Here is a 12,806-nt window from a genome sequence, read left to right on the forward strand (position 1 = left end):
ACTAAAGATAAATATATATATATTGCTTTCTCCATGTCTGTGCTTTTTGTTGTTTTATATTTAAAGATAAATCTTATTCTCAAAAGCAAAATTTATCCATATAATTCTCATATATAAAGGTTTATTTTCTACAGAGTTGAACATCAAAGTACATGATTAATCACACATCCTCTTCAGCCTACAATTTGACCTCATTTCCAAATCTATATAACTTTTTATAATATTGAAATATTTGTGTTTACAGAATACTGAAACATAATATTAAAAAGTAAAAGTAACAAGTGTTTTGTTTCAACTGGTGAAGCAAGCTAATGTTTTTATGTACCACGCTTTTCTCTAAACAGAGATAACAGATAAAATTTTAAATGCAAACACTAGAAACGAAGCAAATATAGCCACTGCAGAAAGATTCCTGAAGTTATTCATTGTAGTATGTTTCAGACCTATGGAAGCTGGAATACAAAGACTACATGCTAAACCTTATAGCTAATAGGCTCAATGAAATCAATTGTACTATTTTGGATAAGTACGGTTTTGTACCATGTTGGATCAGAAGCCCAAGTCACTATTGTAAGACCTGATTCTAGACCATATCTGGGTGGTCTAGGGATAAATATTGGTGGGGAGAGAAAGGATAGAGAATATGCTTTTTAAAATGTACTACTCATAATGCAATTTTTAAAAAAGCTACTTGTAAAGATGATTTCAGGACTACACCCACAAAATAGACAATTAATTATGGAAGAAACAAACCATGAGGCTGAAATAAAACTAGATTTTATGTATATATATATGATTAGAAATTTTAGAAACAAAACATTAAGTCATGCAATAAAACCTCAGTAGATGGTATAAAATTTAGTATGGGAGTTACTGAAGAACAAATTAGTAAATTTGTACATAACTAAGGGATTCATCAATAACAGAACAAAAAGTAACAAACCACCCAAAACTTAATGGGGGGAGGGATATAGGCCTACCCCTTGAATATGTAAGCATCAAAAAATCTTGGGCCCAAGTTGTAAACTAGCCACAGAATACACAGAACAAAGATTGAAAAAAGCCCTAGTATAGGCTCAGTTGATGATACAAAAGAAGAGAATGGAGGGAAAGACAGAAAAGATAGTATTGACTCTGGTTCTTGCCAAGATGGCAAATTAGCATGACCTGCAGAAATCCTATTCCAATATCACGGGTCAAAACATCACCAACCTCTCAACAAAGAAAGCCCAGGTTGGTTTAATGGATGAATTCCAAACATTTCAAGAATAATTATCAATCCTCCTTAAACTTTTTCAAAAAACAGAGAACATTTCCAAACTTATTTTATGGGGCCAACATCACCCTGATACCAAAGCCAGACAAAGACACAAGAAAACCACAAGTCAATATCCCTGGATGAATATAGATACAAATAGCCTCAATGAAATACTAGCAGACCAAATTTAATAGCATATTAAAATATACAACATGACCAAATGGAATTTATCGCTGGGTTGCAAAGATGCTTCAACATATGCAAATGAATGTGATATAGTACATAAACAGGAGGAAGAACAAAATCACAAGATCATCATGATAAGATCATGGAGGCCTACAATGTGCTCAGTGACCCATGCAAGCACGAAATCTTCAACTGCTTAGGGGTGGAAGGCCTGAAGGGTGGTGGCCCCAGTGGCGGGAGCAGTAGCGGTATTAATGGTACCTCCTTCAGCTACACATTCCGTGGAGACCCTCACATGCCATGTTTGCTGAGTTCTTCGGTGGCCAAAATCCCTTTCATACCTTTTTTGGCAGCACAATGGGGAGGAAGGCATGGACATCTATGACCTGTTCTCTGGCTTCCCTATGGGCATGGGTGGCTTCACCAACATGAACTTTAGCTGCTCCCGCCCTGCCCAAGAGCCCACCCAAAAGAAACAAGATCCCCTGTCACCTATGACCTTAGGGTCTCACTTGAAGAGATCTACAGCGGCTGTACCAAGAAGATGAAAATCTCTCATAAGTGGCTGAACCCCGACAGAAAGAGCATCCACAGTGAAGACAAAATCTTGACCATCAAAGTGAAGCAGGGGTGGAAAGAAGGGAACAAAATCACCTTCCCCAAGGAAGGAGACCAGACTTCCAACAACATTCCAGCCAATATCATCTTTGTTTTAAAGGACAAGCCACACAGTATCTTTAAGAGAGATGGCTCTGATGCCATCAGGATCAGCCTTTGGGAGGCTCTGTGTGGCTGTACAATGAATGTCCTCACTATGGACGTCGGGACCATATCCGTTGTGTTCAAAGATGTCATCAGGCCTGGCATGCAGCAAAAAGTTCCCAGAGAAGCCCACCCTCCCCCCCAAGTGCCCAAGAAACATGGGGACCTCATTATTGAGTTTGAAGTAATCTTTCCAGAAAGGACTCCCCAGATGTCAAGAACCATTCCTGAGCAGGTTCTTCCACTATAGTCAACCTGTGTTCCCCAAGGACTGACCAGGGACCTTTCCAGAGCTCAAGGATTTCCAGACCATTCCACCAGCTGTGGACCTGAAGGAGGGTTCAGGGATGGCTTTTGTACTACTGAATGTTTTCCAGAGAATATATTACAATCTTAAAAAAAAAAAATCACATGATCATCCTAACAGATGCAGACAAAGTATTTGACAAAATTTAATACCCTTTCAGGATAAAAGCTCTCAACAAATTAGGTATATATAAGGAACTCTCCTCAGTACAATGAAGGCCATATATTAAAAGCCCAAAACTAAGATAATACAAAATGATGAAAAGCTGGAAGATTTTCTTCTAAGATCTAGAATAAGGCAAAGATAAAGATGTCCACTCTCACCACTTCTATTCAATATAGTACTGGGAGTCCTAGCCAAAACCATTAGGTAAGAAAAATAAACATTCAAATCAGATAGAAAAAAAGTAAAATTATTTGCAGATGGCATGATCTTATGCACAGAAAACCCTAGAGATTCCACATTAAAAAAACTGTTTAGAAAAAATGAAATCAGTAAAGTTGCAGGATACAAAATTAATGTACAAAAGTCAGTTGCATTTCTATGCACTAACAACAAAGTATCCAAACAGTAAATGAACAATACATTAATTAGTATAAAAAATAATAAAATACTTAGAAGTAAACTAACAAGGAGGTGAAAGACTTGACACTGGAAAACTATAAAGCAGTCCACTGGAAAAAAAAACGCAAATGTAAAACATCTTGTGTTTATGTATAGGAAAATTAATATTCTTAAAATGTCTATTATACCTAGAGCAATCTACAAATTTAGTATAGATCTATCAAAATCCTAATGGTATTTTTCTCAGAAATAAATGCTAAAATTAACAGAACCATAAAAGACCCCAAATAGCCAAAGCAATTTTAAGCAAGAAAAATAAAGCTGGAGGCATCACATTTCCTTATTTCAAAATACAGTTCAAAGTCACAGTAATAGAAACAATAGGGCACTGGTATGAAAACAGATGAATTAATCAACCAAACAAAATAGAGAGCCCAGAAATAGAACTACTCATATATGGCCAGTTGGTCTTTGACAAGGGTGCCAAGAATACTCAGTGGGGAAAAGGACAGTGTCTTCAATAAAAGGTGTTAGGGAAACTGGATACCCACATGTAAAACAATGATATTGGAATCTTATACCATTAAAAAATTACCTCAAAATGGGTAAAGATTTAAATGTAAGAACTGAACAAGAACTCGTAGAAGAAAACCTAGAGAAAAGCTTCTTGACGTTGGCCTTGGCAATTTCTTGGATATAATACCAAAAGAGGAGGCAGTGTGGGGACTTGAATCATAAACAGTTCACTACATTGATAAAACATTCCCTACATGATAGGAGTGTCTCACTGTGATTTATGCTGAAAACCTTTCCTTTTTAGAGCCAGGTAGAGGGCTCTATCAGAACCCAGTAAAACACCCTAGTCTCTGAGTTTCTAACAAGCTTCTCTAGCAGAGAGCATTTCCCACACGTTGTCATAGTTCATCACTGGAGGAATCAAGTGTGACCTGTGTAACACCACAGGGAGAGAATTTTTAGATGCTTGTGCCTGCCTTCCTCCAGACTTCGCTCATGTCCTTTTATCCTTTGATTTAGCTTTGTACTTTTTTGTTCCAATATCTCTTGTTATTGTTTAGTCGCTAAGTCATGTCCAGCTTTTTTGTGACCCCATGGACTGTAGCCCACTAGGCTCCTCTGTCCATGGGATTTCCCAGGCAAGAATATTGGAGTGGGTTGCCATTTCCTTCTCCAAGGGATCTTCCCCAGGGATTGAACCCTTGTCTCCAGCATTGGCAGGCAAATTCTTTACTGCTGAACCACCAGGGAAGGTCCTGTGTGACTCCTCCTAGCAAATCAAAGCTGGGGGTGGTCTTGTGGATGCCTGATGTACCCCCTAAACTCATTTTATGATATTAAAACTTGTCTAGAAAAAAAGAAAAGCTATTTCCCAATATCATTATCAACAGATACAAAAATTCTAAATAAAATACTGGCAAAACCAATCCCAATTTCTTGGTCACTCTACCCCTTCCTACTGACTCTCTCCCTCCACCATTCCCAATTACCCTTTTTTAAAATTGATTGATGGAATGACTGAACTGAGAAAAGAGCAATGATTAAACATTAGACACCAGGTTTCTCTGGTGGTTCAGTGGTAAGGAGTTCGCCTACTAAAGCAGGTGACACGGGTTTGATCCCTGGTCCAGGAGGATCCCACATGCCACAGAGCAGCTGACCCTGTGTGCCACAACTATTGAGCCTGTGCTTTAGAGCCCAGGAGTCATAACTACTGAACCCATGTGTCACAATTACTGTGGCCTGCATGCTCTGCAACAAGACATCACAGTGAGAAGCCCATGCACCACAACTAGAGAGTAGCCCTTGCTTGAAGCAACTAGAGAAAAGCCCATGCAGCAACAAAGACCCAGTGTGGCCAAAAGTGAAATATACATACTTTCCCCTATATTTCTTGATGAGTACAACTAAAAACCTTTCAAATTCTATATCAAACAAACATAAGGAAAATCCAAAAGATGAGAGAGAAGGGGGCAGACCAGCTATGAACTGGAGCAACAACACAGACATGAGTTTCTTACTCCACCCCCTCACCATCTACCTCACACTTGGAGTTTAAGATGCTAGCAGTCCAGAAATGTCAATCAGTTCAGTTAGTTCAGTCACTCAGTTGTGTACGACTCTTTGTGACCCCATGAACCACAGCACACCAGGCCTCCCCCTGTCCATCACCAACTCCCAGAGTCCACCCAAACCCATGTCCAGTGATGCCATCCAACCATCTCATCCTCTGTCTTCCCCTTCTCCTCCTGCCCTCAATCTTTCCCAGCATCGGGGTCTTTTCAAATGAGTCAGCTCTTCGCATCAGGTGGCCAAAATGTTGGAGTTTCAGCTTTAACATTAGTCCTTCCAATGAACACCCAGGACTGATCTCCTTTAGGAATGACTGGTGGTATCTCCTTGCAGTCCAAGGGACTCTCAAGAGTCTTCTCCAACACCACAGTTCAAAAGCATCAATTCTTCAGTGCTTAGCTTTCTTTATAGTCCAACTCTCACATCCATACATGACCACTGGAAAAACCATAGCCTTGACTAGACAGACCTTTGTTGGCAAAGGATTGTCTCTGCTTTTTAATATGCTGTCTAGGTTGGTCATAACTTTCCTTCCAAGGAGAAGAAAGCATCTTTTAATTTCATGGCTGCAGTCACCATCTGCAGTGATTTTGGAACCCAGAAAAATAAAGTCAGCCACAGAAAAAAAATAAGTACCCTCAAAAAATGAACACACACACTACTCCCTGTCTAAGGAATCAGCAAAAGGGAGGCCTAGCAAAACAAAACTTTTAGAAAATAATTACTTTACTCTGGACAAACATGACAGAAAAAAGTATGCAGCTCCCCTACCGCCCATGCCAGCAAAGCTGAGTGGAAAGATTTGTCTTTCACATATTTGTGTAACAAGCCTCCCCTGCCTGCCATGGAGAAAGTGTGGGAAGCTGGAACTCCCACCCACCCATAGTAATGAGGAGCACACCTCTTCAGATGTCAACAGAGGCCAAGCAGGGAACCTGGACTTCCACCACTCCATGGCAGTAATGAGTCAGCTTTCTCTCTTCCTCTACCAGAGCAGTGTCAGAGAAAGCCAGTTAATACACAAAGTTTAAATTAAATCTAGGGTCTCAGAATATAGTAAAAGCAGAATTACACTCTTTTCAAATGCTTACAGAACGTATACCAAAATAGACTATATCCTGGGTCATAAAACAAACCTCAACAAATTTAAAAGAATTAAAATGATACAGAAGTTGCTCTGCAACTACAATGGATGCAAATTAGAAATAAATAATAGGATAAGATGAAAAATTCCAGCACAATTGCAAACTAGAAAACATCTTAATAATTTATAGGTCAAGGAGTAAGTCTCAAGGGAAGCCTTAAAATGCACTGAATTGAATGAAAATAACAGCATATCAAAACTGTGGAAAACAGCTAGAACTGTGCTAAGAGGGAAATTTATAATACTAAATTCATATATCTGGATAGAGGAAAAGTCTCAAATGAAAAATCCAAGGAAGACTGGCCAAGATGGCAGGGTAGAAAGACCCTGAGCTCACCTCCTCTCACAGGCACACCAAAATCACAACTATCTCCAGAACAACCGATTGATGAAAAAGATGAATCTATCAAAAAAGATTTTCTACAACTGAAGACATAAAAAAGGAACCCCAACAAGGTAAGTAAGAGGGGCAGACTTGTGATATAGTCAAGGCCATACTCCTGGGTGGGTGGCTCACAAACTGAAGAACAGTTACATTGCAGAGGTTCTCTCAAAGGAGTGAGAGATCTGAGCCCCATGTCTTGGCTCCCCCGCCTATGGGGCCTGTAGCAGGAAGATGAGCATATGGCTTTGAAGGCCAGGAGTCCTTACATTTAAGGAGTTCATCACTCAGTCACGTCTGACTGTTTGTGACCCCATGGGCTGTAGCCCACCATGCTCCTCTGTCCATGGAATTCTCTAGGCAAGAATACTGGAGTGGGTTGCCATTTCCTTCTCCAGGGCATCTTCCTGGCCCAGGGATCTAACGCGAGTCTCCCACATTGCTGGAACATTTTTTACTGTCTGAGCTACCAGAGATGAAGCCCCTTCTCTCTTAAAGGGTACACCCAAAATCTCATATGCTCTAGTACCCAGGGCAGAAGCAATAATTTGAGAGGAGCCTGGGTTAGACCCACCTGCTGATCTTGGAGAGTCTCTTGGAGAGACCAGAGCCAACTACAGTTCACCCTGGGGACACAGACACTGGCAGAAGCCATTTGGGGGAGCTCCTTCTACCGTGTGGACACTGGTGCTGGCAAGTGTCATCGTAGAATTCTCCCTTTAGCTCACTTGCACCAAGACCTGCTCCCTCTCCCCAACAGCAGAAAACTGCCAGTGCTGGGATGACTCAGGCCAAGAAACCACCTGAGTAGAGACACAGCCACACCCATGAGCAGACAGGCTGCCTTCAGACCCCCTTCACTCATCGTCACCTCTGGACATGGCCCTGTCCACCGAGGGCCCAGCATTCAGTTTCAACCACCAGCCGGCAGGAAACAGTCCCAGAATCCCCTGGTCCCTGGGTCCTGCCCTCCAGGGAGCCGGCTCTAGCCTCTAGACCAGTCTCACCCACCAGGGAACAGGTAGCAGACTCAAGAAACTACAGTTCCCCAGCCTACCTATTAGCACGCCACATCCTGCCCTGAGACCAGCTGGATCACAGTTTCTTCCACTAGCAGGCCAATATGAACTTCAGGATACCCAGGATTTTGTATCCAACTGTGTTAGGAAACTCCCCCCACTCCAGCATCAATCAAACACCAGCTCTGGCCCCTGGGTCCTACAGCCAGACCCCAGGACCTGCCTCTGTCCACCAGTAGGTGAGCACTAACCCCAGGATCTGGTTTCACCCACCAATTTGCAGTCAGCAGCAAATCCAGTCTTCTAAAACCTGAGTCTGCCTACCAGTGAGCCATCATAAGCCTTAGGACTCCCTGGGGCTCTGCAGTCAGCCACTTTGTGGTGCAGTCCTACCCGTCAGCAGCCAGCAGCCTCTGCATAAGGCAGGGTCTGGCAACCAGTTGGACTGGGGACCAATCAAACTTACCATACCACCCCCACAGACTGCCACAACTGAAAGATTCACATAGCCATCATAGGGGAACCCCTAAAGCATACAGCTTGGGTGACAAGAGGGGTGTGTGCTCCTGGGACACACAGGACATCTCCTATATAAGGTCACTTCACCAAGGTTGAGAAATATAACCTAAAAAATACATAAGAAAATACAAATAAAAACACCAATTTAGGCAAAATGCAGTGACAGAGAAACATGTTACAGAGAAAGGAATAAGATTAAAACCCCAGGAGAAGAACTAAGTGAAGTAAAGATAGGAAATCTACCCAAAAAGAAGTTCAGGGTAATGATGGTAAAGATGATTAGAGAACTCACAAGAAGAATGGATGCACAGAGTGAGAAGTTAAGAGATTTTTAACATGGAATTAGAAAATATAAAGATCAAGCAGATCAAAAATACAATAACTGAAATGAAAAATACAGTAGAAGGAATAAACAGACTGATAGAGAGGAACAGGTCAGCAAGGTTAAGCAGAGTAGTAGAAATCACTGATTCTGAACAAAAGGAAAAAAAGAATAAAAAGAAATGAAAACAATTTAAAAGACCTTTGACACAAGTCCAAGCATTCACATTATAGGGGTCCCAAAAGGAGGAGAGAGAAAGGGGCTAAGAACATATTTGAAGACACAATAGCTGAAAGTTTCCCTAACTGGAAAAGAAAGCAGACATCCAAGTCCAGAAGGGGCAGAGAGTTTTGTACAGGACTAACCCAAAAAGGAACACACACCAAGACACTAAAAATTAATAAAAACAAATAATAATCACTAATAAATAAAACAAAAATTAAAGCTAAAGAAAGTATTAAAAACAGCAAAGGAAAAGCAACAAATAACTCTCATAGGGGACTCTCACAAGGCTATTGGCTGATTTTTCAGCAGGAACTGAAGGGAGTGGCATGATATATTTAAAGTGATGAAAGAGAAAAATCTACAACAAGAACACTATCAGCGAGGCTCTCTTTCAGATGGAGAGGTCAAAAGCTTTAAAGACAAACAAAAGCTAGGAGCTTTAAAGACAAATAAAAGCCACTATCAAACCAGCTTAGTGAGAAATGTTAGAGGAACTTCTGAGTAAAAAAAAAAAAAAGCCGCAACTAGAAACATGAAATTACAAAATAAAAGAGCTCATCAGTAAAGGCAAACATACAGAAAAGGTATCATCCTTGCACAAAATTAGTAGAAAGCTAGTAGGAGGGATTAAAAATAAAGTAGTAAAATCAAATATATCAACAATAAGCAGGTAAGGAATACCCAAAACAATTAGATAAAAGAAAAAAAATAATCACAAGGGGAGAGTACAAATGTAGAGTTGTTCAAATGCAATTGAAAGTAGGAGACTGGCAACTTAAAAGAACCACGGATAAATATAAGGATTGCTTTATAAAAACCTCACTGTAACAAAAAAAACAAAAATCTATAAGATACAGACACAAAAGAAAAAAATCCAAACATGACACTAAAGATAGTCATCAAATCACCATAGAACAAAAGAAGAAAGGGGAAAAAACCCTAGGAAAAGTAATTCAAAACAATTAACAAAAGGACAATAAGCTCACAAAATTCAACATAAAAAAGCCCTCAAAACTAAAAACCATTCAAAAAATGAGTAGAAGGCCAAAAGACAGTTCTCAAAACACACAAATAATCAAAATGAACATGAAAAGATGCTCAACTTTGCTAGACAAATGCAAATCAAAATTACAATCAAGTACCAACTCACACTGGTCATAATGGCCATCAATAAAAAGACTATAAACAAGTGCTGAAGAGAGTATGGGGAAAAAATCCTCCTACACTCTTGGTGGGAATGTAAATTGTTGCAGCCACTATGGAAAACACTATGCAGATTCCTCAAAAATGTACAGTTACCACATGATCCAGCAATTCCACTCCTGAACATATATCCAAATGAGACTCATTCAAAGAGATACATGTACTACTATGTTCATAGCAGCACTACTCACCATAGCCAAGGAAATAACCTAAATGTCCATTGACAGATGAATGAATCAAAAAGATGTGATACATAAATGCAGTGGACAATAAGCACCAATAAAATGTGAAATAATGCCCTCTGCAGCAACATGGATAGACCTACCAATTAGCATACTAGTAAATGAAGTCAGAAAGAGAAAGACAAATACCATATGATATTACTTACAGATGGTAAGTAAAATGACAGAATGAACTTATCTACCAAAGAGACTCAGACATAGAGAACAGACCTGTGGTTGCCGTGGGGTAGAGGGATGGAGTGGGAGTTCGGGATTAGCGGATGCAAACTGCTAGGGATGGGTAAACAACAAGGTCTTACTACACACAACAAGGAACTACATTCAATATCCTGTGACAAACTGTGATTGAAAAGAAAATTTTAAAAATCTATATACATGTAAAACTATATCACTTGTGCTATACTGCAGAAATTAACATGACAATGTAAACCAACTATACTTTCTTTTTAATTGGAGGCTACTTACTTTACAATATTGTGGTGGTTTTGCCATACATTCACATGAATCAGCCATGGGTGTACATGTGTTCCCCATCCTGAACCCCCCTCCCACCTCTCCCTATTCCATCCCTGAGGGTCATCCCAATGCACCAACCCTGAGCACCTTGTCTCATGAATTGAACCCAGACTGGCAATCTATTTCACATATGATAATATACATGTTTCAATGCTATTCTCTCAAATTGTCCCACCCTTGCCTTCTCCCACAGAGTCCAAAATTATTAAAAAAGAAAACAACCCAGGTGATCTAGGGACAAAAACAGACATATATACATCAGAGGAACAGAAAAAGATGCACAAAGCTAAATCCAAAGACCCATGGTCAATTAATCTTTGATGAAGGAGGCAAGTAGATACAATGGAGAAAAGACAGTCCCTTTGGCAAATGGTACTGGGGACACAGGACAACCACAGGAAAATTAATGAAGCTAGAAATTCCCTCCAACCATAGACAAAATAAACTCAAAATGGCTTAAAGATTTAATTGTAAGAAACAATACCATAAAAATCCTAGAAGAGAACATAGGAAAAACCTTCTCTAGCATAAATTGTTGCTGTATTTTTTATACAAGTTTCCCAAAGAAAAAAGAAATGAAAGCAAACATAAATAAAAATTAATCAACTTTATAAGCTCTTTTACAGCAAAAACAAGCAAAAACCAAACCAACCAACAGAATGGGAGAAGATATTTCCAAACAATATGACTGAAAAGGCCTTGATTTCTAAAACATATACATTGTTCATGAATAAAATTCAATATAAAAAAGAAACCAAACAACCCAATGAAAAAAGGGCAGAAGACCTAAAGATACATTTTCCAAAGAAGACATCTAGATGCCTAATAACATCCACTACACACAAGAAAAGATGTTCAACATTGATGAATACAAAAGAATTACATGTGAAAACAACAATGAGGCATCACCCCAATCAATCAGAATGACCATCATTAAAAGGGCCACAATTAACAAATGCTGGAGAGGGTGTGGAGAAAAGGGAACACTCCTACTCTGATGGAATGTAAACTGGCTTAAAAATAGTTACTGTTGGATCCAGTAATCCTGCTCCTGGGTATACATCCAGACAAAGCTATCATTAAAAGAGAAACCTGCACCCCTATATTCACAGCAGCACTCTTTACAATACCCAAGACATGAAAACAACCCTAAATGTCCATTGACAGGTAAATGGATCAAGAAGATGAGGTACATACATACAATGAAGTACAACTAGACCACGAAAAGGAATGAAATAATGCTATTTGCAGCAACATGGATAGACCGAGAGCTGCTAAGTGAAGAAAGAAAAAGGCAAATATATGATATCATTTATCTGTAGAGTCACAAATGTGACAGAAATGAACTTATCTACAAAACAGAAACTGACTCAGAAACAAAGAACAGACCTGTGGTTGCCAAGGGGAGATGTATGGGGGAGAAGTGGATTGCGAGTTTGGGATTAGCAGATGCAAACTATTACATGGAGAATAAACAAACAATAAGGTCCTCCAGTGTAGCACACAGACTATATTAAACAACTTGTGATATAAAATGGAAAAGAACATGAAAAAAGAATGTATAGCTATATTTCAATCATCCACTGTTCAGTAGAAATGAAAACATTGTAACACAACTACACTTCAAAAAACTAAATGGAAAAAAAAAACCCAAGAAGTCAAAGTGTGGTAATGGCACAAAAAAAGACATAAAGATTAATGGAATAAAACCAAGAGCCCAGAAATAAGTCCACACACTGACAGTCAATTAACCTTTGATGAAGGATGCAAGTATATACTATGGAGAAAAGATAGGCTCGTCAGCAAGTGGTATTCGGAAAGTCGAGACATATGTAAATCAATGAAGTTACGATACTCCCAACCATATACAAAAAGAAGCCCCAAATGACTTCAAGATTAAAATATAAGACCTGACATCATAAAACTCCTAGAAGAAAACATAGGCAAAATATGCTCTGACATAAACTGTAGCAATATATTCTTAGATCAGCCTTCAAAGCAAAAGAAATGAAAGCAAAAATAAACAAAGGGCCTGGACATGGAACAACAGACTGGTTCCAAATAGGAAA

At 39.4% G+C, this 12,806-nt stretch overlaps 1 pseudogene; it reads left to right on the forward strand.

Moving 5' to 3' along the window:
• Positions 1 to 1,589: 1,589 nt before the first annotated feature.
• Positions 1,590 to 2,575, forward strand: LOC110148449 (dnaJ homolog subfamily B member 1 pseudogene; annotated as a pseudogene).
• Positions 2,576 to 12,806: the final 10,231 nt, after the last annotated feature.

This window comes from Odocoileus virginianus, chromosome 3 (genome assembly GCF_023699985.2).
Source record: "Odocoileus virginianus isolate 20LAN1187 ecotype Illinois chromosome 3, Ovbor_1.2, whole genome shotgun sequence".
Lineage (NCBI taxonomy): Eukaryota > Metazoa > Chordata > Mammalia > Artiodactyla > Cervidae > Odocoileus > Odocoileus virginianus.